Here is a 24,032-nt window from a genome sequence, read left to right on the forward strand (position 1 = left end):
TCAATACCCAACACTTTCCAATATTACCACAATTGAATGTCGTCTTTCCATTTCACTTCACTGATCCCCACTACATCTAGATTGAGCGTTTACATTCCCCTTTTCAGATTTTCTAGCTTCTCTACTACGTCCAAGCTTCTGACATTGCATCCCCCCCCCCTCCCCGACTCGTAGAATGTTCTTTATTGTTTTACATATAATTCTTGTCAGTATACGTTCATGGCATTTGTAATTATAGAGGAAGCGTTTGACAATGTTGACTGGACGACATCGTTTGAAATTCTGAAGGCAGCAGGCATAAAATATAGTGCGCGAAACGTTATCTACAACTTGGAGAACAACGAGAATGACGTTATTAGGTCGAAGGACAGGAAAGAAAAGTCAAACGAGGTTCTAGCCTATCTTACATGTTATTCTCTCCGCACATTGAGCAAGCTGCGGAGGAAATCAAAGAATAATTTGGAAAGGGAACTAGAGTTGATATCGTAGAAATAAAATTATCTGGGTTTGCTAATGCCTCGGAAGCGAAGCGAGAGTTAGGGGCAGAGAGAAGTCACTGCCGCCCCCCCCCCCCCCCCGCCGTTTGTTACCGGAATCTTAGAGTAGAGAATTTTTATTGATTACTATTGATTACAGAATTCTCACACATTTCTAGAAGTGAGTGGATAACCATCAACATTCTGAATATAATAAGCTTTTGAGTAATTATAAAATTTTGTGCTTGTGAAAATAATCAAGTCATTTATAAAGAGAAAATGGTAATTTTATCGTCTTGCTACTCCCCCTCCTCCCCCTTTCCCCACAGACAGCTGCATCAGTAACTTTTTGAGGACACCCATGGATGACATTGTAGTTCTGTCAGAGACGGCAAAGGAAGAGTATCTGAACGAAGTGTATAGCAATTTAAATACATATCGTCTTTAAAAAGAACGAAACTAAAACGAAGGTCATGATATTTACTCGAATTAGATCAGGTGACTCTGAAGAATGAGAAATTGAAAGTGGTATGTAAGTTTTACTATTTTGTCAGCAAAATAACTGACGATATCCGATGTAGACTGTGTATAAGATGCAAACTAGCAATAACAAGCAAGTCATACATGAGAAAAGAGAAATTGGGAACAATTAAATATTTGGCAAAATCATTTTCGTTTCTAACGAAATTACAGATTTAGGCTGACGTCGATCATCCTTAGATGATTAAATCCAGGCTCGGCGGAGGTTCGAGTCCTCCCTCGGGCATGGGTGTGTGTGTTTGTCCTTAGGATAATTTAGGTTAAGTAGTGTGTATGCTTAGGGACTGATGACCTTAGCAGTTAAGTCCCATAAGATTTCACACACATTTGAACAAATCCAGGCTGCCGTTCAGTCTTATCATCCGTCCCCCACCACCCCTCCCTCCCTCTCTTCCACTATCTTGTTTTTCATTTCGACATTTCACTAATAGCAAAACATATACGAGGGTAATCTCAAAAGTAAGGACTACTATTTCTTTAAAAGTACATAGATCTGTTAATGTTTGAATGGTTTAAATGGCTCTCAGCACTACGAGACTTAACTGCTGAGGTCATCAGTCCCCTAGAACTTAGAACTACTTAAACCTAACTAACCTAAGGACATTACACACATCAATGCCCGAGGCAGGATTCGAACCTGCGACCGTAGCGGTCACGCGGTTCCAGACTGTAGCGCCTAGAACCGCTCGGCCAGCCCGGCCGGCTCTGTTTATGTCTACAGTGGTTTCCATCAGTTTACAGCTTGAACATTTAGCTATTTTTCGACATAATCACCATATCTGTCGATGCATTTTTGTAGACGCTGTGGCAGTTTTTGTATGCCCATGTCATACAAGCTCGTCACCATGCTGTTCAGAAAGTTATGAACCTCTTCTTTCACCTCGTCGTCGGAGCTTTCCAGCCAAATATTCTTTTAACCTAGGGAACAGGTGATAGTCACGGGGCGCCAAGTCAGGACTATAGGGTGGGTGGGTGATTACGTTCCACTGAAACTGTTGCAGGAGAGCAACGGTTTACCGAGCGATGTGTGAGCGAGCGTTGTCATGGAGAATGTGTACGCCCTTGCTCAACATTCCTCTTCTCCGGTTCTGAATTGCCCGTTTGAGTTTCTTCAGAGTCTCACAGTACCTGTCAGCGTTAATTGTGGTCCCAGCGATTCAGCTCCGACGACGAGGTGAAAGAAGAGATTCATAACTTTCTGAACAGCATGGTGGCGATCTGGTATGACTGCCACAGCGTCTACAAAAATGCATCGACAGAAATGGTGATTACGTCGAAAAATAGCTAGATGTTCAAGCTGTAAATTGATGTAAACCATTGTAGAAATAAACAGGTCTATGTACTTATAAAAAATAGGAGGCCTTACTTTTGGCATTACCCTCGTAGCATCGTGAATACTAAATTCAGTCATATGTGATGAAGTGATATTCCAAAGGCGCTTTTGTCAGAAATAACCTAGAGATATCGCTATATCACTGTACACACACCCAATATGTGTTCGATTCAGTGCCAATTGTCATGCTGGATTGTTTAATATGTCTTTCTCAGACAAATATATTCTACATGTATTGCTCCTGATACATAATTTCTTTTGATTTTTATGAAAAATATATAGTGTTGCATTGGGATTTTCTTTTTGCATTAGGTGTACTTTATTTCTTTTCTTGCTGAAACGTTTTCAGATATAATTACGTTATATTTGTAATTGTTTGTACATTACTGTTGTAAAATTATTCTAAATCTGCACAATATGAGTAAGTGCAGGACTGTCTGGGTCAAAAAATGCTGTATGCACTTTGATTTTGCACACCAAACACATCAGAAAATTGCAGTTTCATGACGCGGTCATTTTTTGGAATACCTCTCCATCATATATGACTGGATTTGGTATTAACTATGCAGTATGTTCTACTACTTGTCAGGTGACGAAATAACAACAGAATTGTGGGGAGGAGAGGATTTCGAAAAAATTTATTTTCTCGACGACCTGGGAGCACCATTGTAGAACTTTTATTTGAAATTTTTTAATATTTGTTGCCTTTCAACGTTATTCATTCAACTTTAAGGGGGCCGTATTCTAACGTATAAAAAATGTATATCTCATATTTTGCTCTATAGCACAACATATTCAAAGCCGATGAAATTCGAAGTGTAACCCTTGGCTAGGTTTTCTTGTAATTCCAAGACGAACTTATCACGTAGAGCTGTTGCCCTGCCATACTCTCAACCCAATGACTTCAACTGGCAGCTCCATATGGTGACCTCACCCGACGTAGCCCCTTTGTCCTGGTTGAGCTGCAAGACAGAGAATGATTATGTTACAAAAGCCCAGTAATTACGGTCAGCAGCGACGAGCTTATTGTGCATATGTATCACAACCAGTCACATGTCCTAAAACACGATTGTCTCTGCAGAAATCTGCCTTGCCCTTGCTGCGCGAGATTGTGCAGTACGAGTATCTAAAATTTAAACATTTAATATCTTTATAAAGCACGTAGAACATATCTGATGTCAAGAAATCTACTCCAACGAGACACTCTTACACCTTTGCCACAGGTATTTATTAGCGAAACTTCTAAAATGGTCGCACTTCATACATTATCAAAACTATAAGGCTTATAGTATAAGCCACGCATCCCTTAATGGGGCGTGCGTTCCACGTAGATACGAAATTATTTCTGATCTTATTCCCGAATATACACAGGGTAGACCATTTGTCAAAAGAAGTTCATCCACACAGACTATTCTGTAATGATCCGGATTAGTAGAACAGTACATTAGAAACAGAAATTGTGTTAAATTAATCTTTGGCTATTGTTACCCAAATGATTCGTACCGAATATCTGTCTAACCGCAGAAAAGTAAGGCTCATCTACACCGATGCTTCCAGTAATGATGATGGATGTGGTTGTACTTAAAGGGACAGGAGCTGTCACAGGCGTAACAAATTCGTGCTGCCTGAGGACAACGAGCGCTTCTATGTGCCTAGAATCATCAGGATGATTAGATCGCTATCCTCTCCGACTGCTGAAATACCTCAACAGTGGAGCAAACGATCATCCAGGGGCAAGTGACATCATGAACCTGAATTGGAACTTCCTTTTAAGAATCAGGTATTGTGCTGGGAAAAAGTTCACTGTTCCAATCCTGGAAAAGAAAGAGCAGATACGATAGCCAAAGAAATCGCATATCATTGAGAGTAGGGGTGTACAGACCTTTGCTGAAATTACCACTGGTCCAATAAGAGATGCTCCATTTTCGGCTTTTGGTCAACTTTCATGTGAGGACAGGCGCAGAGGGAGGGTTTGCTCGATATTGGGAGATGCAATTTTAGGCGCATGATGGGCTGCTCAGGGAAATAAAGGGTAGGTTAAAAAGGAAGGCCTGACTGGATTTGGTAGGCTTGCCAGGGGGTTGTCTATAGGAATTTGATAGCTATAAACTTGTTACGAAATGTAAGGAGATGTGCAGATCATCAGCAGCTGGTGCAAAGTTTGGAAGCTGACTTTTACCTTCTACCTAGTCGTCTCCTTCTTCTTCTTCTTCTTCTGTATGAAATGATCGTATGGCATTATTGACCGGAAGACCCCACATGGCGTTGTTCGGCCACCTAGTGCAAGTCGTTTAATTTGACTTCAGCGACCTCCTTCTATACATATAATAATGATACGCGCACCCTGACAGCATTTCATCATGTCTTCAGTGTGTATGCACCTTTTGTCCGACTTGTTGCAGGAAACATACTAAAATGCTGCGAACAATAATGAGGATTGTGGACAGGGAGCCACTACAGAAGTAGTGCGTGACAAACTGCAAATTTCCATTGGACGGGAAGCATTTTCGGATATCCGAAGAGGTTAAAGCACCCGCCCATGTAAAGCGGGAAATCCGGGTTCGCGTCCTGATACGGCACAATTTTCGCTTGTCACCATTGAATTATTTCAATGTTCTCATGCTGTTGATATCGGTATTTCTCATTCATCATGTATATAAACTGAGGTTCCCTGCCACTGTTCTCCCTCTATCTATGGGCTAATCTCAGAAACACCTCTGGGATTTTGGCACAGTAGACTGGCTGACAAGGCTTTCTTTGTGCACTTTCATGATAAGTGAATCTACACTGGCTTAAAAGAGATATAGGCCTTTTTATGACTATGAAATTTTTTTCTAAGTGTTAGCTGCATTTCGTAGACAGCAATGTATAGCCTAAAGTCGAACAGTCGAAAAGTATCAGCACTGCGTAAACTTTGGTGGATTTGTGAGCTTCTTTAAAAGGAAGAAAACATGGGCACGATCTTCTCGACGCCTTAAACGTAGAGGACCGAGTAAAATTCAGAAATTCCTTGCGGCTAACTACAGAAGATTTGAAAGACTTCTACAGATGCTTGGGGGACGTATTTCGAAAAAAGATTGTAAGTAGGCTGTTTAGGTTTTTTTATTGTTAACGCCACCTCTGTTTGAAAATCACTGGCTGTGCTGTGTGCAGCCTGTGGCTGCTTTGCATTGTTGTAATACTCGCCATTGTAGTGTTAGGCAGCTGGCTGTGAACAGCCCGTAGCGTTGCGCAGTTGGAGGTGAGCCGCCAGCAGTGGTGGATGTGGGGAGAGAGATGGCGGAGTTTTGTAATTTGTCATGAACTGCTATATATATGATGATATCAAGGTAAATACATTCTTTGTTCTCTATTAATATCTTTCATTTGCTAATTATCCCTATTAGTAGTTAGTGCCTTCCATAGTTTGAATCTTTTATTTAGCTGGCAGTAGTGGCGTTTGTTAAAAATTTCTTACGTGAAGTTGGCCACGTTGCTAAAGTCATTTCAGATAATGGACCGCAATTCAGATCTGCTGTTTGGTCTCGCATGCTTCGCAACCATAAAATCAAACCTGTTTTAATTTCATTGTACTCACCACATTGTAACCCCTCCGAACGGATTATGAAAGAAATCAATAAGCTTTGCAGACTTTATTGTCACAGAAAGCATCAGCATTGGGACAGATATTTACACTTATTTCAAAACGTGCTGAATGAAATGCCTCATGACTCCACTGCTTTACCACCTACTCTTGTGCTGAAGAATGAAAAACCACCGAACAGAATCAGAGAGCTTGTACCTTTCCCGAATACACGTAAACTTCGACACAAAGACATAATTGATTTGGCTCTAAAAAATATAAAATCTGCAGCAGACAAAAGGAGAAAACTACACGGAAAAGCAAATGCAAAGAAATTGTATATTGGTCAGAAAGTTCTCATTAAAGCTCATTCATTGTCACATAAGAAGAAACACTTGAGTCACAAATTCTTTCTCGTTTACAATGGACCTTACAGAATCCGACGTATACCACATGATAATTGCGTTGAAGTTGAAACTCTGCGTACTAGGAAGAGTAAAGGTTTACACCACATTTCACATGTAAAACCGTTTATTGAAAGATAATCGGCTTTTTTTTTTAATGCAACATTTTGGTTTACTTGCAAATACATTATGGATTCAAGGTGCTTTCTGAGAGATACCAGGTGACACAGTGGTTAGTTTATTTGACAGCTACACGACTATATCACGACGCTACTAATGTGTGACACAATTCACCTTGTTGCTTTTGCGGTCTATCTGTTTTATATCTGCACAGTTTTTCTGAATTCTTCTGGAAAGTCAAACATGTTTTAGTAGTAACTTTTGTGGTATAGCAATAATGAGGCAGCCTTTTCCGTAGCACAACAATACGTTACAGCACAGTACTTTCTTCATCACAACAATGAGCGTAATAACTAAGATATCTATACGCAAAGCATTTCACTTTTGTGTATCATCAGGTAAGTACATTGACTTCTGCAGAACTTAGCTTTCGGAGGACGATAACTACGAGACTTCCACAGAGATTATCTTACAACATGTATGAAACGTCCCCTTTCAATAATAGTACACGACTGTGCTTAACCTGACACACAATATTTTTTAGCGCAACGCAATCTGACTTTCAAAATTCCCTACAAAAAAATGGCCCTGACTAACATTAAACTATACCTTTCACAAATCACTTACCTCACAAAAACCTTCGCTGCTCAAGCTACTGCAATACAGCGAGCGCCACTACTGCCAGCTAAATAAAAGATTCAAACTATGGAAGGCACTAACTACTAATAGGGATAGTTAGCAAATGAAAGATATTAATAGAGAACAAAGAATGTATTTACCTTGATATCATCATATATATAGCAGTTCATGACAAATTACAAAACTCCGCCATCTCTCTCCCCACATCCACCACTGCTGGCGGCTCACCTCCAACTGCACAACGCTACGCGCTGTTCACAGCCAGCTGCCTAACACTACAATGGCGAGTATTACAACAATGCAAAGCAGCCACAGGCTGCACACAGCACAGCCAGTGATTTTCAAACAGAGGTGGCGTTAACAATAAAAAAAACCTAAACAGCCTACTTACAAGATATTTCGAAAAAATTCAATAACTTCAGGTTTTCAGTTTGTCCTCCCTTAGATTAGCAATTGGAATTTGCGATCATAATTCAATATAAATTCTGTGAACAACGGGCAGTGAGTTATTCAACTTCAAAATATCGTAATAAATATGACTAAAACGAGAGGATAACCACTTCATTGTCAAGCAGCTATGCGGGACTAAAAAATGCGAAAAAATAAAATACTTTTACCTAATACTTTCCCTACAGTCATTCCATATCCTCTGTATAGCGAAAAAACAAATCCAAAATCTAGTTTCCAATTTTTATGCAAAGATTAAAACCTTTTCCGTAAACAGTACTTCAGCAGCTTACTTTATTTACGTAAAGAAAGCTTTTTCAGCAGCGTAGCAGATGACTCAGCTGCAGCTTTTTACTTTCCTTGAATGTAACCGAGTTGCGGAGGTGATTCTTTGCGTGACAGGGGGAAAAAGTCTGCCACAAACAGTTCGCGACAAAGAAATGTGGTAATGAGTTTGTACAATGAATCACAGTGTACTAAGCTTTACAAAGGTAGTGCTGTCACGGGTTTCATATGTACATCAGGTGTGGCTTTTTTTTACTTATTTTCATTCATTTGTGGCCCTCGGACATGAGCCAGTCAACCATGATATGCTACAAATTAAACGACGTACTCCCAGGATCCACGTTCAGTATTTACAGTGGTTGTAAACATATTGATAAAATCATGATGTACTACCGTTATTACCAAGAGATGTTACTGCAAATGTTAGTTATATATGAAATAGGTAACATTCATGCCTCCTGAGGACTTTCCTGGCGTGTGCTGCTTCAATCGTTCGTGTGAAAGTGATGATATTCGGTTACCTACGGCTGTTCTCCGACTTCTTATTCATAACTCTTCGCATTTGCTCATCATAACAGTCTTGCCGTTATAGATACTTTAAGCTACGCGTGCGTGCTAGAGAGGGTCGCTAATTAAATATAAATAAAAGTAACGTAACATGTAGAAATAGACGAACAGGTCTGATATCACTTAATTAGGTGACCGATGATCAGTCACTGCTATTAGCTATGACCATTCAGACATCACGGAGTATCTGTCGGGTGTGATTTAGGGAGGAATAACCACGTAAATCTAGTCGTGGGGACAACGGATGTCAGACTCAGACTTGCTGGAAGAATCCTACGGACAGAAGTACTGGTTTGCCCCAGAAGTCCTGACTTTTATTAAGTGAATACTTTGAGTGAAAATTAAAATGTGTTTGCAATGCGTTTTATGTTATTTGATAGGGAATTACGTGCTCGACAAAACAATATTTTGAGTTGTTTTATGCTGATACACCTTCTGTTCTTTCCACATCATTAAAACTGAGTGTCAATTCGACACGAAAGAGTATTTTCGACAGCTTCTGCTTTTTGCATTTAATTGAGGTACCAGAACCACAGAAGCAGCTCAGAGATATTTGTGCAGTGTACGGCGTAGAAGCGATGCCTCTTAGGACGGCTCAGAATATGTTTAAGCGGTTGAAAGACGGTAATTTCGACCTCAAAGATGTACGTGATGCACCACGAATCACTTGATCGGAACGAATCAGAATGCAAAATTTTACGTCCAACAAATGCAACGACACAACGTTGTTATGCGACACAATAACGTCCTCACATCGCCATGGAAGCCATTCAAACGCTTGCCTGGGACGTGCTGCTCCAGTCTCCACACTCTCGACTTGGCAACTTTGGATTTCCATCTGTTCCGATTCCTCTTGAATGCATTGTGTGGCGTTTCGCTCAATAATACGTGGAACTGAGGACCTGGACGATTTCTTCGACTGGAAACAAGGTTACTTGTCCCGCAGAAGCACTGAAAAGCTTGTTGAAGGTTGGGAAGCAATTTTAAGCAACAACGGAGAATACATTATTCATTGATTTGTTGTTTACTTCCTGTTCATTTTTGCGGAAACCAAAACGTAAAAAAAAAGCCAAGACTTATGCACCAACCCTACATTCACTCATTTATTTACTCACGTCAGAAGCGCCGAACGAAACAGATATTAAATATAACGAATTTGAAATTTGCCTTGACAGATTAATCAGTTGGCATTTTATATGTAGGCACGCAGTGACCCGTATTTGGCTATACTGATGACATTGCCTTAGCCAGTGCCACATCTAACCCTGTGTACGAATCTGGACATCGGCGGCACTTTATGAGTTGACTAGAAGTTTATCTCCACCCTGCTTGCATCGTGAGTCTCCATCCTGCACGATGCCCCAATTACTGAGGTTGTCCTTGGGTCTGGTGACGCCTGTACGCAGTCTGTTTAAGGAGTTCCACGCACATCATCCTTCTTCGTGACAAGGTGTCAATTCTTCTTCAATTTTGATACGTTCTGTCTGTTCAATAGACATGTGTTTCCATAGTTGAGGCCTAGATTTCCATGGTTATGAGCGAATTGGAGCAGAAGACAGTAAGAAGCTCTTCCTACTTGAGACAAGCTGACGGTGGCTGGTGTCCGGCGGGCTAGCAGAGGGCTACGGCGGTTGTCCTTCCTGGCTGAGGATGGGTACCCCATTCAGATCTAGTCACCTTATGTATGAAGTTTCCTACAAAATAAAACTTCATACTGTGTTAATTAATCAGAGAGCGTACTAATGCTGTCACTTTATAATAGCTACCTACTACGTGCAACGTACTTCACTGAGGTATTAGGGTTTGTGTGACATTCGTAGACATATTTATTTGAGGCAGGTAGCTTTCAGATACATCGGAATACGCTTTAATGTTCACCTTTTTGTTAGGTTCCGTCCGCCTCCGTAGAGTAGCGTTAGCGTTGCCACCTACCACGCAGAGGGCCTGGGTTCGATTCCCGGCAGGGGACTGGGTGTTGTGTGTCCTTCGTCATCATTGATTCGCAAGTCGCCGAAGTGGCGTCAACTAAAGAGGACTTGCAATACGGCGGCCGAACTCCCCCGAATGGGGTCTCCCGGCCAACAATACCATACGATCATTTCATTTCATGTTTGTTAGGTTGCAACTTTTGATGGTAAGACAAGAAAACAAAGAAACTTATCAAATTGGAGGTACAACGCTACTGGATGTCGATAGAAACCAGCATCATCTGGCATTTTCAGTTATAAGGAAACAACGACAAACGGCGAAATAGCTCTGGCAAACAGCACTGAGTACACATTCTGAGAACCCTGACGCTGTTGATTGTTGATTTTCTTCATAATGATACTGAATTGATACGCATGTCTATTATGTCGTGGCAGCTCAAGACTATAACTGTTTTTGAAGTGTTAACGGTTAATTTTTAAGTGTTTATTTGTGCACGGATTTTTACTGTAAGATGGCAAGCATGCCCCTTACATGAAGTCATTAAAGATCACCTAACTCACGTTGAGCGAACAGTAGGGCTGAACAAAAAAAATGACTGACAAGGCACAGTGCATCTTGTAGAGGATATAGTATGGACATATTGAAATAATTAATGTCGGGTGATCGTTTTAAAGTAATTCACACGACATGAAAACTTTGTGGAAATGCGTCGATTTACTGGAGGCTAGTTTATCCTAGGGAAGTACTCAGAATTGACCGTGGTCGCCGGGAGAGCGGCTAAGGGAAGCGACAATGGGCAGCTTAGGGCGGCTCAAGCTCTGAGAAAGTGGTAACGGGGCGCGGCCTCCAGCCGCCTTAAGATGAGTGACAGCATGGGTGCTTGACCCCGACCCAATGCTGGTGTACCGGGAAGCAGACAGAGAACTTGTATGCCTGTTGATAAACGTCCGTCATCCCGTTTTCAGTGAAACATGCGAGAAAGCCGTGCAAAGCTACGGTGGAGCGGTCAATAGAGGTCACAATATGCGTGTTCGTGACTGTAGCAACTTCACGCTGAATTCACGGTCCACAGAGTCTGAAGTAAATCAGGTGAAGAGCGACACAATGAAATACGCCGGCCTCCGATGGGAACATAGGACCGAGGAATTTGAAGTACTCTCCTGGGAGTCAGAATTCCGGAAAAATTGGTGTTTGTGCAGACGATAACCTTGATGGGTGGCCTGGGAGGAGCTAAATAACAGAAGTTGAGAGGAAGGGAAATTTTGTGGGAATTTGTTCACTTCCCAGAGCAGGCATTGGTCAGTGCTGGGAAGCAATACATAATTAACGCGACTTGCGCTGCAATTGGCGTAAGTGATTTTGCTGGAGGGGAAACCGAGGCGAAGAGCAGACTGTGAGAAGTCTCCCTAGTGGTCTTCCGTTTCCAGCTTGCCTAGAGTGCGGACGTGGCGTTCTTTACTCAGCTTGCCTGAGAAAGAGTGAGCATCTCTGCAGTTTAGGACTTAGCAAATGGAACGATTGAGCTTGGAGATAGAAAGTTTTCGTTCAGCTATGTACTGAGCAAGATAGCTAGAAGTGAATAGACGAGCGCAGACTTGCAGCACCACTGGTCGGCCGATGTCCACACAACGACGCCGCTCCGCCACGCTGTATTCGGTGATATTGCGCCCGCTCCAGCCACTGATTAATTTGTTGGATCACGTCGGCAAAGTTTCCACGAGGATTTCATGGGCCGGGTATTGTAGAATTCTTCTCGCATTTCGCATTACGCTTGGGTCAGTCGATAGGAATTACTTTTGAGTTGTCGCGCTTTACTCCACGCAAACGCAATTTATTACCACTGCCTGATAGGAGAGTCTTGTAAAGTGATGATTGAAGGTCGAGAGTTAAAAAATAAATTTGTGCTAATCGACTGCATATGTTCTCAATCAAGTAGTTGAAATCCCAAGTCACTTTCTTAATTAATTTTATGTTCAACATTTGCATCTGGTGTGCAATAGCTGAATATAACGTCAATTTGCACCCCTATTTAATTAAAAGTTATCAATTCTGAATACATTAATGTCAACACTGCCACAGCAGTTCAATCAGGAGTCACAGGGCCATATTACTTTTTTGCGTTATCCGATATTGCGGCAGTTTTGCACTCTCTGTTGATCTGTTAGTCAATTAGTTGGGGTGAACACACGCCAAAACCATCTAAGTGACGGGTGGGGTGTTACATTACACATAGGTATAATATGCTCTTTGTTATCTTCAAGTTAATGGTGAGCTCCGCTTGAGTGATGGATCTTTTTTTGACGTCGATTCGTAGGTAAATGATTAAACAATACACCTACAGTTATTCATTTTGAGTTACTTTTTATTTCCGTTTTTGTTCTACAGCCGTCGCCATACAGTATTAGCACTGAAGACACCACATTTTCGCCCATGTTTAACACATCGTTAAAAGTAAAACTTGTTCGATACCTTCCTAACTAAGTAATCACAACTGTCTTCTTCACTCAGTATTCTTTCAAAAATTGTTAACTAACTCAGTATTGTCACAGCAGAAGCTGAGTAGCACCGTGGTGTAGTGGTTATGATACTAAACTGTTGCATGCAGAGTCGTGAGTTCCAAATTCCCCTGGACTGTACGATTTTAATTTCTATATTCGGTTCGAGTACATTCTAGAAGTATTCACAAATGTCAAGAATCAATGTACTGGAATGTTCTGTAGCTATATATACACTGTATGCGTTCTGGCCGGAGGCAGTTCGCTCCGCGTTCTTGTATGTGCAAGTGCTGAATAAACCTTCGTTAAGGGAAGTTAGTGTTCGTCATTCATCTAATTACACCTTCTTCTGCGTTATATTATTGTTACAGCACCTCCAGCATTTACCGTCGTTCACTGTTACATTCACCATTCTGGGTGTCCTATATCGCTCCTGGAGTCCCCTCCGGTGGCTTAGCGTCCCTATGTCAAACGGTATGCTTTTCATATTGTTTCGCGTGATTGGCCGATGATTGCAATACTGCTCCAAACTCCCCTTTTTTAATCAGTGCTTTTTTTCATCAGACTACTGCATTAAAATGAGGATGAGTTTAGAATGAATTGAAATATTCATTTACCTAAGCAAAAGTTTTAATTGTCTGTCGATTAATAAAAAATGTGAGGAAATGTCGAAGGTTTCCGAAGTTATGGTCGCCTTATAAGTGTTTGGTTTCCAAAGATAATTTTTATTTTCTAGAGGCGACGGATGGAACGTTTAGCTCTTCTTTGGCAGTCACTGTGGATGATCTTGGGTAAGGAAGATTAATTCAAGCACTTAAGAGGTCGCTTACCAAATCAGTGTCCAGCCAGTTCTTGAGTGTTATTCTAAACTAACCTTATTTTCAATGGTGTTCCTAGAATTCCCCTGGCAGTTATTTTCGATTAAAGGACTAGTCTGGTTCTTCCAAACTCATTGAAACTATGTAAAAGATATGCCGTCAAAATATACTTAAATTAACGATTTTTATCCTAGTGGTCAATTCGTTAGTAGTAACTCAAGCGTGGCTCTGAGTCCGCTTTAAACTGCAGTTCCGCCTCTGCAAGTAACTGGTTAAGTCACATGGGAGGTTGGAGGAAGGCAACGGCATACGACCTTTAAGAGGACCATGCGTGGCAAAGCACTGTGGTTTAAACCAACCTCCGAGTTGAGACAGCTTTATCTTTAATTTCAATGCACTCACGTAACGCCCTTGATTCATGAGTGCTTGCCATTATCCCTGAAATTCTATGAATTCTCTTTACCAGTAGTTATAAACATCGCTATTAAAGCCGACGTCTGATTCTTCTTATGTCAGTCGATGGACTTCAAAAATAACCAACAGTAACGTTAAAAGTAGCTTCTTGAAATTTACTAGAAAATGGTCTTGCACTTAAAACTGTTTCTCAGAAATATGAATTACCTTTTCCACGTAACCCCATATCTTCTCATTGTTCGAGGAACGAGAAAACGCTGCTTGGAAGCGGCAATTCTGGCAGCAGTATGAATTTCTAAGCGAGTATGGCGCTTTGCCAAATTACCGCTGTAGCGTATTAAGCGCAGGCGCCTTTAGTTCCGTAGATCAAACCATGAGCCTCGTGACAAATTGGGAGCCTCTTCATTAAGTGACAAATTATATACTGGTTCTCTGTTTATGCCTTCAGTACATGTTTTGTAAGAACCTGCAGGGACTGTACTTCAAGCGGCTTATAAAAAAAAAAAAGCTTTGTTCGAGATATTGAAAAGCGTAAACTGAAAATGTTCTTATAGCCAATAATGACATTTCTCAGGAGAATGAAAGAACAATGTACAGTCGTGCTCAAAAGTATCCGAACGACCTGAATTCCATTTCGCCTGATTCGCATGCAACCCACATAACGCAGCTGTCTAGCAGGTCCTCTAATCGCACCTTGGTACAGTCGTTTGACTATTGAAAATGGTTCCAACAAGTTACCACTAGAAAACACTGCTCTGTATCGCAGTAACTCAAGATGTTAAGTAATACCACGATACTACAAATATCGGGGAACATCTTATCGCAGATAAGACTGTCCTTAAGGCTCGTAAGCTCACACTTATTACAATATATGACATACCTGAAATGTTACCACTCTCATTATTACGTCAGATAGGTAATGCAAGTAGTAAGTTCGTCGTATACCGTACTTATTATTTAACACAAAATGACATTAAAAATTTAAGTTACTGATGAGCGGCTTGTTGAGAATATGTATGAACTTCAAATGACGCGACGAACCGTCTCCTTCTGCATATGGATTCAAACCCAGGTCATGCAGACTAAGCAAAGATTTCGTGACTGACGGAAACTAACAGTCATTCCTGATTAGGCATACAGAGAGTGCTATACCTCGACTTTAGACAGTATCAGTTATGAAATGCCAACTTTAAACTACATAACGCAAACATTTTTAACGGACGCGAATTCCTACCCAGCATCTATTGTCCTTCTTAACGAACTAGGAGACAAAGAGTTCAGTGCAGACTGGGAATAGAGCCCCACACAAATCGTTGTTGACTACACACAAAGAGACGTCAGCTACCGTAAATTCTTATGTTCGATTTGACCCTGCACAACGTTACACATCACAATTAAATACACTGACTATCTACCATAAATTGCCTACCTTAGATCTATCCTTAACTTTTCCATAATTTGATGTTAGAAATGTGATGAAGCCCACGAGATTGTTTTCCCTTGATCGTCTCAATCAGTACAGCATTTTCATGGACAATCCGCCTCACTCTGAATGGTCCACTATACACAATAAAGAATTCGCTAGTTAGGAATATGTGCTTACACGAAAATTAAATGTGTGCAGAGAATATACAAGCTGGGAGAATTGGGCAGCCCAAGTGTTAGTAACTTTGGTGCTAGTGGCCTCTTTCACTAACACCAGATTCCGAACAACCATACACAGCACTTCATTATAGCTGTCACCACGACAATGACATACTATAGATCAGATGGCATCTAATTTAAAAACTTCGATCACAATGTTTACCTCTTACATTACTTGTTTAGTATCTACAATAGTCGAATCACACTAATTCAACTGGACTCATTGGCATTATTACATAACAATTCTTTTACTTTACTGTTCGAAATAAAATTTGCAAATTTTACTGAGATACCAGCCTAATAGATTCCATTACTGGCGTTTTATTCTCTGATCAGAAGTATGGTATTTGCATTCCTACATATTAGTTGAGTTTGTCTGCTACATAGACAATTTTCAGTGCCAGCTGCATGTGTTTTAAGAGCAAGATATTAAGGGCTGATATGTTGGATTAGTTTCTCCTATTCTTGAATCCATTATGACAAGAATGAAATGCCTGGATTCCACGCTCTCCTGTCATTATGATAGTTTCTGCCGTTCCTATCCTCGACACTAACTGACCTATGAGTCGTGTCTCCGTTCACGATATTGCTCTCATTACCCAATCCTTGTAACAAGTGCTGAAATGACGCGGAATCGTCTAAGCCTCTGCCTGCCATCGCTATACCTCTGCTCAATTTCACTGGCAACTTCGTTATACAGATCCTAAAGAGCTCCCCAGGTTCGTATGTCACATTCAAATACCTGTTTCGTCTGAACATTTCCTGATAGCACGACACTGAATCCCTTATGCCACCTTCGTTACGATTTTGCATCATCAATATGCTTAGCGTAACCTGGTCCTGCTTACTTTTCGGCCCGAATTCATTTAAATAGCTACTACAGTCTTTAAGGTCTTCCTGCATTTTCGCTCTAGCCTCGTCCCTCAAATAGTTATACACAAACTTCGTTTTGCGGAGCAGTCCCCACGATGAAGGTAACGAATCGTGAAATTGAGACAGCCTTGGACTATACCCAGTTGAGTCTGCCACCTGTTTTATCCGACACAACCGTTCTTCTGACTCTGTGAATTCGCCTTTCTCTTTCTGCCTATTTTCGCTTTCTGAGTTTATCTCACTCTCCCTCTGCAATCTACCTGGTGGTGTGTCACCTTCGCTACTGCACGCTAATTGCAACTGTGCTAGTTCACTATGTTTCCTACTTATTTCTAATTGTGCCTCTTTAAACTGTAATGGTGATTGTATCTCCTCCTGATCGGCATAAACCTCTCGCTGCGTACTGTCAGAACCTGTCTCGCCTCTTTTACTGATCTTTTCTGCATCTGCACTAATCGTATTCATTCTGACCACTACCTCTTCGATTCGCTCATCCGGCAACACGTCCCTACGTTCAGTAGTATCACTCTCTATTGCAAATATTTGTACCTCCAAATTATTATCTTTTTCTTTCACTGCGTCACACACTTGCTTTACCGCATCCAGATTCTTCTCCCCCTCACCTAACCGATTATTGACTGCGGGCAGATGCTCATCGATAACTGTGTGTAGCTTCCTCATTGCCTCTTTATTTCCCCTATCCATTGTTTCCAATCTCTCCTTAGTCTCCCTATCTCTCTCCTTATTATCTCTATTGATTGCTTCTAATCTTTCGTTATTTGCTTCCAATCCTTTCTTAGTCTCCCTATTCATCGCTTCTAACCTTTCGTTATTTGCTTCCAATCCTTTCTTAGTCTCCCTATTCATCGCTTCTAACCTTTCCTTATTCTCCCTATCTCTCTCCTCATTCTTCCTATCTCTCGCCTTATTATCTCTCACCAAACTCTGTAACAACTGTAGCATCATATCGTCATTTGCAACTTTCGACGCGCTCACCTCGTTCGCCTGTGAAACCGTAGCCTCGCTAAGAGTAGCTGCACTTTCACTGCATACCTGTCCTAATCTCGGCTCGCCCGCGTCGTCTGGAAAAGCCCGCGTTCGTGGACAAAGCCCGCTGCATAAAGGATCCCCTTGCAGCGGTCCACTGAACAATACGGCCTCTTCGGAGTGTTTGTCTTTCTCCCTCATTAACCCATGGTCCACAGCTACTTCCTGCTGCACTGCTACGTTCACGCCAGAATCGTTATTCTCCATGGTGACTATACTTTTAGCCTGCGACCTTGTTACTACGGACATTACGCAAAAAAAATTATAAAACGATCTTCTAGCCTTGTGCGATACCGCAATTAATTACATAAAACAAATAAAAGATCCTCACCAATCCAGAAAGAAATTGCAAACAGAAAAAAATTTTACTTCTTAGCGCCATCACAATACATTCCATAAAAAAATTTAACAGCAAACCCTAACAACAAAATATCCTAACAAAAATGATCCTGGCAACAAAATTATCGTGACAAAAACGGAATCCTGGCAACAAAATATCCTAACCAATAAAATAATCCTGGCATAAAATAATTCTGGCAGCAAAAAATATCCTAACAAAAATAATCCTGGCAGGGTCGAAATTATGAGAGGCACCCACTTGCCTTTCTCATACTGTGGCATCAAGCAGTCAGGCCTGCAAGATGAGTGGATTGCCAAGCGAGTGGATTCTTCCTTAATTTGTCGAGCAACATGAATTCTGGTATCTTACTATTTAGTTACAAATTATCCTCCTGCATGAATAATACGCAACGGAAACACGCATCTGACTATCAGTGATTTATAGAACTCTGACTGCACACTACGCACTGGCAATACCACATTTACTTTTTTGTCTTTGATTTAACGGCTATTATATAAATTCGGGACATTATGACAACATACAATTTAATGAAAAAGGCCACCAATCTCTTTCTATTCACTATCTGATTTATTCCTAAACACACAAATTCTACAACCTACAACAAAATCACATGAGAAATTCCGCCCAGTGGGCATGGCTTTACGTTAGTGAATCTCTATACTATGGTCTCGTAATCTATTTACCGCAACAGTGCACTCCCTGGATCGGATGGTGGATCTTTTATTATTCCTCACACTTCGCCTCTCACAATCATCCTCACGAAACTTTCCTCCAGATCGAGCGATACAGAAGGAACAGGCATACCCACAAATCTTTCGAAACTACCTTGCTACCCCCATGCAAAACACACATACCCAAATTACATGTCATATACAACACAACAATATGAAATGCAACACAAAGAACTGTTACAACATCATCACTTTCCGCTTTCCCACTTCAATCAATATCTATCCCAGTTTTACACGACACTGCCCCACTTTGTAATTCTACTTTCCTACTGTGAACTCTGGAGATAAACGCACGTCTTCCTGTGCAATGCAAGCCAAGTGGCGTTGCTGGAAAAACGGCCGACTCACCTTGATTCTCTCTCAGAGTTTAAATTTAGCGTCACACGGAATGATATTTCTTAAATACTTCAACTTATGATACACACGCTATTTCTTAAATATTTCAGCTTATTGTACACACGCTATTAATTCTTAAATATTTCAGCTTATTGTACACACGCTAGTATCTCAACTTATAACTACACGTGGGCTCATTGTGACCGTTGGTTTACTACAATCCCCTTAAAATTACCTGCCTCACTTTGTAATTTTCCCCACAAAAGTTCCTGGGAAAGAGAAATGATTAGTTCTAACTACTCTTAAATATTCCACATCCATACCATGCCTCCACACTTTCATTACGGAGCACAACAAAAAAACAGGTCTTTACAGCAGAAGGTTCAGCGCCAGAGTGCCGAAAACATGGCCGTATTCCGGTTCTCTCGCACCTCTGTCGAAGTGGGAGAAGCACCTTGCTACCTTATTGGTCAGCCACCTTTCAGACGCTCAAAGCTCTGGTAACTTCCATCTCTTTGGTCTCACCAAAGGTAGCCAAAGGATCGACTCAAAGATGATCATATATTCCGATTCACTATCTGTGGTTAGCAGACGACCATACATTCATTCATTTCACAGATCTCACCAAACTGGATGTAGGGATTTATTTTGAGGGAGTGCACATGTGATCAATTAAATAAATAAATTGTCATTCTTTCCCACACTGGTATCCGGCTTCGCTGTATTAATTGAAATTGAGTTACTTTTACACAAAAAATGTGTTGTTCTGACAAGAATTTCGTACCTATTTTCAATGTTGGGCGGTACTGTACAATTTCAATCTGTTTGTTGAAAACATCGTGCAGTGCAAAAGAAAAGGTGTAACTGTGGGTCTCTCAGAAGTCCAGACCCGGCCATATGCTTTATCTCACAGCGCTGTGGAATGCAGAAGTTCTGCAGGAAATGTGTTTGAGTTCTGGAAATGTTGTAGCTACCTCTCAGCTAGTATCGTAATGGTAAGTGTCGCACACACTAGGTAAGATGTCGCGAGTTCGAGTACATTCTTTGCTACATTTTTTAATACGCAGTTCTGCGTCTGCTGAAGTTATCAATCTAATGGAACTTGTAACATAATTCCCCTCGCTTCTCAACCCAAAATAGTCGCATGTGAAAAAAGGGCTAACTTCTGCAACATTTTGTTCTTTTCAGGTTTAATAGACAGCCAGGCAGCAGATGCATCTCGAAACTTTTGTATTATGCATGGGGAGATCGCATCGTGCCAGAATACGTCGGAAAAGTATTTTCTACATTAGCTGTCGTCTGGTAGTGGCATTTTATTTTTCTTCATACCTTGTTTGACAGCTTTAACTCAGAACAAGTTTTCTACATGCATGTAATCAATAAACTGCATGTGCATATTCAGACTGTTATAGATAACATCAGAGAATTCGCATACATCGTTGATGTCTCTCTCATGTTTAGTATTGTTTTAACAAAACTAAAGGAAAGCTAATGAAAATTGTAAACTGTATCATGATAAATGAAATAAAACTACCCACAATAACCTTACGACGAAAGTCTGTTTCAATAAAACTGAGCATCTGTACACAAGCGTGCCTCTATCGACACGTATTAGTAAAATACTAGATTTTGATTGGGTCTGTGTTTAATTGGTATGCTGTGTCATGCTCAAGAAGTATGCAAATGTATTCCCAGAAACCCAAAATTTGCTTGTCAGCAATGGAAAGAGGCGTTACCTGCTGTGCAGCACTGTAAGTTTTTCACCATTGCACCATGAGCCAAAAGTATTTTCTTGCGATTTTCATATCGATGTTTGATCTGACTCCTTGTAGCTCTTCCACAGAAGAGATAAACAATGTACACTCAGTGAGACTGGAACTGCGAACCACAACAGACGCTTTTTACAGGTTACCACGTTACCACAGAGCTAGCGAAGACTGACATGTCGTAGCCTCCCGTTACGAGACCAATAGTGGCTAGAACTCGTAAACCGCTATTTAAAGGACGAGATTACGTCGTGCAACGCCTTCCTGGGCTGAAAGCCGCAAATTTACAATCATTAGTTACACCTCAAGCGATAATAACTCAGATTATTCAATATAAATGACAGGTAAAATCAAGTGAACTTTGAGGCTTAATTCCGTGCGCACCAGGAAGTAACTCGTCGATCACAGAGTTGCCAAACATACGTTGCCTTGTTGCCAAATCTCAGTTACAGTACCAGCACGAAGAAGACGAACAGATGTGATCCCTCAGCTGGCTGGGAAGTGACCATAACTGGTGTCTCCAAGTCGCGGCTGCTAAGGCCTCACACTGGACTCGCATTCGGGAGGACGACGGTTCAATCCCGTCTCCAGCCATCCTGATTTAGGTTTTCCGTGATTTCCCTAAATCGCTTCAGGCAAATGCCGGGATGGTTCCTTCGAAAGGGCACGGCCGATTTCCTTCCGAATCCTTCCCTAACCCGAGCATGAGCTCCGTCTCTAATGACCTCGTTGTCGACGGGACGTTAAATACTAACCACCACCACCACCTGCTAAGGCCTGGATGGAATACGTAATGCGTTTGATTCGCATTTCTGTAACTAGGTTTAGGGACTGGAGCGTAGTTACTAATAATACTCTCAACTGACTGCAAACTAAGCATCATAAGTCAGTAACTCTCATAGTTGTTTTTATATTTCTTTCGTAAGTGTACTCAAAACTAAGAAACACATTCACAGACGTTTTCGTGCCTCGCCTATAGTGGAGCACAACAAAGAAATAAAAATAAGAAAAGAATGTTTGTGTCTGCGTGTGTGTATGTGTGTGTGTGTGTGTGTGTGTGTGTGACAGAGAGAGAGAGAGATAAAAATTAAATAGGATGAGAGAGAGTAAAAAAATTGTTGTAAAGAAATTGAATCATGGTATGTGAAGAAATCTTTCATTAAAATGACACACTCCACATCATTACGAAATATCGTATTCATGATGTTGTATGAGGTTACCAGAGCTAAAGTAAATCTGTTTTCGCCTCTTAAAAGTAAATTCCTGAACCCACGCATTACACCTGTGATAGTTCGTTCCCCCAGACCATTGTGGCCACATTTCCCAGCCCCAGGAGTGTGCTGTAACGGATGATGTGCTTTGCTTACAAAATTAGTCATGGTGGAAAAAATGAGAGTCTATTAAATGGTTAAGTAGAAGCAAGCTTCTGACGCGGAGATTATGCTGTTCTCATGTCAGCAGGATGTAAAGACTCTTCTAGGCATCGTAGGTTCGATGTGAAGCCATTTTGAAATTTTCACAAATTCAGAAAATTTCTTAGTTCGAGAAAATGCACTGGGAAGTGTGAAGTTAGTGGATAATTCGATTATTACCGTCATTATTACTATCATTTTCTTCATACCGCTGCTGGAACACTGTACTTGATCATTTGATGCCTTTTGGTCACTATAGAAGTAGTTTCCCAAGAACAGGTTCTTTCCCTGTCTACGGAATCCCTTTCATGTTAATATCAAACATCAGCAATTACTCGTAGATTACGTTAAAACTAAAGTAATTGATGAAGACGTTACTTGATAACAAAAACGCGCTGCCCTCCTTCATCATTTTGCGCATAGAAATGGCTATCGAGTACTGCCAAACCAAAAGGCAAGAGATCTTACTGCCTTCCGATATACGTCGCTGTCAGTTCTTCCATATGATTTGGTCGACATGACCTGGTTCAAGTTGTGTATGACAGACAATGTTTTAGAAAATCAATTGTTTTCCTTTGCAATAAACAGAAAGATTTTCATTCTAAGCTATCCAAGTACAAAATTTTCGCAATATTAGTTCAAATTTAATATTCGCTTGTGTAATGTAGGAAAGTATTTCACAGTTGCAAAAGTCGCATCCGACTCATTGACCCTACATTTAATCGCTGACCAAAAATTCTAGCTCAGAGTGACAACAGATTAAGTAACCTAATGTAGTGAAGACTGTTTGCCAGTGCTCTTTCTAACTGGAAAATACGCAGTTCACTCATTTGGCTCCATAAGAACACTGTAACAGTAATTTCTGTGTGTATGCAATGCATACGGATTGTAGAATTTAGTGGTGCTCCCTCTTCCACTTCTGTATACAATATGCCTGACCTAATCGGGCGCCGGCTGCGGTGGCCGAGTGGTTTTAGGTGCTACAGTCGGGAACCGCGCGACCGCTGCGGTCGCAGGTTCGAATCCTGCCTCGGGCATGTATGTGTGTGATGTCCTTAGGTTAGTTAGGTTTAAGTAGTTCTAAGTTCTAGGGGCTCATGACTTCAGAAGTTAAGTCCCATAGTGCTCAGAGCCAATTTTGAACCTAACCGGCCCTTTATCATTACAGGCCCTGGGCAATGCAACATCGTACTGACAACAGTAATGTGCTTATACTGACAACTTGACTTCGTTTTACCTGATTTGGTAATCATTTAAATAAAACAACATGACCTTCCAGTGGGAGACATTTCGTCCCCCTTTTCCTTATGTGAAATTTCTCGGGAAGCTTTTCGCCTTCCAACCAGCGAAATGCGGCAGAGTGCGGCCGGTAAACGATTCACAAACCACGATTTAGTGCCGTTAAGACGATTTATTTAAATATCACAAGACTGCACATAGATGCAATCGATTTCGAGGTGTAAAGTGTTTATTATCTTACTTTCGTGACAGGTGGGCATAAGTGATTTCCAAAGACTTTTTATTGTACTGAAATAATCTTTTGTCACATATTAACGAGGTACGTGTTTTATTCGTATATATTTTGTAGGAAACTGTAATCGTGATGGAAGATTATACACTTGAATGTTTGACACAACCGGTAGGAGAAAACGTTGCATATTAACCAAACCCCACGCCTCCTCTCCGTATCCTCCTATCACACGAGCACAGGATTCTCCTCGCATACCGCAACAGTGCTCTTCCTAGCACAGCTGAGAATTGGCAACATCGTCACAAACATTAGGCGACAATGTGACAGTGCAATCACTTCCGCGTATGGTACTGAATTGACTC

This window comes from Schistocerca nitens, chromosome 6, assembly GCF_023898315.1.
Source record: "Schistocerca nitens isolate TAMUIC-IGC-003100 chromosome 6, iqSchNite1.1, whole genome shotgun sequence".
Lineage (NCBI taxonomy): Eukaryota > Metazoa > Arthropoda > Insecta > Orthoptera > Acrididae > Schistocerca > Schistocerca nitens.